Source organism: Cajanus cajan, chromosome 3, assembly GCF_000230855.2.
Source record: "Cajanus cajan strain Asha chromosome 3, NIPB_CcT2T_4, whole genome shotgun sequence".
NCBI classification, from domain to species: Eukaryota; Viridiplantae; Streptophyta; class Magnoliopsida; order Fabales; family Fabaceae; genus Cajanus; species Cajanus cajan.
This window is the reverse complement of record NC_138519.1, coordinates 25,335,214-25,338,109: the sequence shown is the minus strand read 5'-3', so window position 1 is coordinate 25,338,109 and position 2,896 is coordinate 25,335,214. Positions and strand designations below refer to the sequence as shown.

General features: G+C 38.3%; 1 non-coding gene across 1 annotated transcript; it reads right to left on the bottom strand.

The window, feature by feature from the left end:
• Nucleotides 1-2,525: 2,525 nt before the first annotated feature.
• LOC145956665 (small nucleolar RNA R71) lies at nucleotides 2,526-2,632 on the bottom strand. Its single transcript, XR_014432903.1, has one exon. It is a non-coding gene; the product is annotated as a small nucleolar RNA R71 (small nucleolar RNA).
• Between the last annotated feature and the right edge of the window lie 264 nt (nucleotides 2,633-2,896).

The following is a 2,896-nucleotide window of genomic DNA, read 5'->3' as shown; positions in this document are numbered from 1 at the left end:
GAGCACCAAAAACACCTTCCACCTTCCCACCTCTATTTTCGCCCACTTTCATCTCCATCCTTCAATGTTGTTTTTCCACCACCCTTGAGGAACATCCAGCCATCATCTTTCTTCCTAGACCTTAGGCAAAGAGGGAGCTCCTCCTTGGAAGCCAAAGAACACACCATAGAAGGAAGGAGCCCATCAAGTGAAGTTGGCTGACCAGGAGTGGTTGTGACCTGGGTGGTCTATAATACTCATTGAGGTGGCTGAACAAAGAATACTAGAGCCAATGAGTGAAATTGGCCAACTAGGAGTGGTCGTGACCTGGGTGGTCTATAATACTCATTGAGAGCTAGAAGTGGCTGAACAAAGAATACCAGAGCCAATGAGTGAAGTTGGCCGACCAAGAGTGGTCGTGACCTGAATGGTCTATAATACTCACTACGAGCCTAGAGAGGCTGATTAAAGAATACTTGAGCCAATGAGTGAAGTTGGTCGACCAGGAGTGGTCGTGACCTGGGTGGTCTATAATACTCATTGCGAGCCTGGAGAGTTGATGTTGTGTATTTTACTCGTATTTTAGCACTTTAATTCACAAGAATTCATAGCATAATCATGCATATCTTTCATGTTTTTAATAAATTTTTATATCATTTTCCTATTTTATGCTTTTCTTGGTATGTGTTGTGTTTTCTCTGAGCAGGATCAAGATTTAAGAATTAAAGAGGAAATGCTGAGCTACAGGGAAAATCACGGCCGTGATTCTAAATCACGCCCGTGATTCACCAGAGAAAATCACGGCCGTGATTCCCAATCACACCCGTGAACGCCACTGACCCTTCATAGATGTGCTCCAGAGAAGATCACGGTCGTGATTCTCAGTCACGGCCGTGATTCACTTCACGTCCCAGCTGTTTAAGTTTTATGTTTTTATTTTTATTTTATCTTTGTAATTTTTATCTTGGTAGTTTTACCTTTTTACCCTTTTAGGTTATAAATTAGATTAGGTTAGCCTAGAACGGGGTTCGTTCGTGAGACAGTTTTCTAGTTTTTGACACTTGGAGAAGGTTGGGCGCCTGTGCCATCGACTCTAAGGTTTACTTTTCTTTTATTCTTTTCTTCTTGGAGAACTACTATGAACTCCTGTGAGTAGTTTCCCTTTTTCTGGGATCAGGGCTTAGCCTCTGAGAACCTCTTTATTAATGCATTATTCAGTTTCTTAATTTTATTCCAATTCTTGATCTGTTCTTTTATATTTTATATATGAACTTTAATATTATTGTTTTCATAATAACATTAATTAAGGATGAACTGAGAGGAGAACTTGATTATAATTATGATAAACAATTAATCTTAATTTTCATAATCATAGATAATTAGGGATGAACTGAGAGGAGAACCTAATTATCGGAACCTAAAGGAATAGACTTGAGTGTTAAATCACGAGAGTAGATTTAAGCTTTCGAGGAGCAATAGATTAACAAAGATCTTAACGGGTTTAATTGAACGTAATTACCACGAGAGTAGGGATTAATTTTAATTAAACACGTCCTCGTAGCCTGAGAAGGTGCAAGGATTAAATTAGGTTAAGACTACCTTCAAGATGGAATAGAATTAATTAATGAAAATAATAATTCAATAATGTTGGAACTCTTTGTGCGAACCCTAGATTCCCGGAAATCTCCTTATCTTATCTTAAAGTTTTATCTTATTCATTAATTGCATTACTATCTCTTTTACCATGAAATCTGATCTTATCATATCAAAACAGAAATTCCATCTGTTTTAAAATTCAAATTAAAATACTAGTAATTCTAGGTCAAACACGTAGTCCCTGTGATTCGATATTTATTACTTGACGACAACCGTACACTTGCGGTTTTTCACACATCAAGTTTTTGGCGCCGTTGCCGGGGACTACGTCTCTTGATTTAAATTACAATTATTTTAATTCGAATTTAAAAAAAAAAAAAAAATTTAAATAAATAAATAATTTTTTTAGTGTTTACTTCTCCAATTCAGATTTCACGGGCCACTTTCTTTTTTTTTTTTTTTGCAGTGCTTTAGGGTTAATGCAAAAGAGATCTCTACGTCTTGGGAAACCAACACCACTTGATCCTGAGATTGAAAGAACTCTCCTGAGAAGGAAAAGAAACCTTTCTAGAGAATTTGCCATGGCTGCACAACGAGATAATTTACCGCTTCGGGATTACTCTGCACCCATAGCTCGTGGGATACCTGGAGGGGAGATGCAAACTGGAGCTACTGTACCAGCTTCTCTGGTGAATATGCTCAAACAGAACACCTTTGGAGGACTACCATCAGAAGATCCTAATGACCACTTAGAGGGGTTCTTGGAAATCTGTGAGACCCAGCAATTTGATGATGAAGTTTCTGATGGAATGCGACTCCGCTTATTCTCACTCACCTTGAGAGATAAGGCAAAGGTGTGGCTAAGAACAGTGCCTAGAGAAAAGATAGCAACTTGGGAATTATGTGAAAGAGCTTTTCTAGAGAAATTCTTTCCTCCTTCTAAAACTAAAGAATTGAGGAAGAAAATCACTAATTTCCAACAAGGCACTGGAGAGACTATTTATGAAGCATGGGAGCGGTTCAAGGGATATCTTCAAGCATGCCCACAACATGGCTTCAACCGTTGGCTTACCATCCAATTTTTCTTTGAAGGATTGGACCAACAAAGCACCATGATATTAGACTCAGCAGCTGGAGGATCTTTCATGGGGAAACCTATTAATGACTGCATGATTATTTTGGAAAATGTAGCCTCAAATCACAGCCAATACAGTGAAAGAGAAGTCACAGCAAGGAAAGGAACTCCGGGGCGATATGAAGTGAACAATATTGAGTTACTCTTAGCAAAATTTGATACTCTTAATCAAAGGTTAGACAAGAT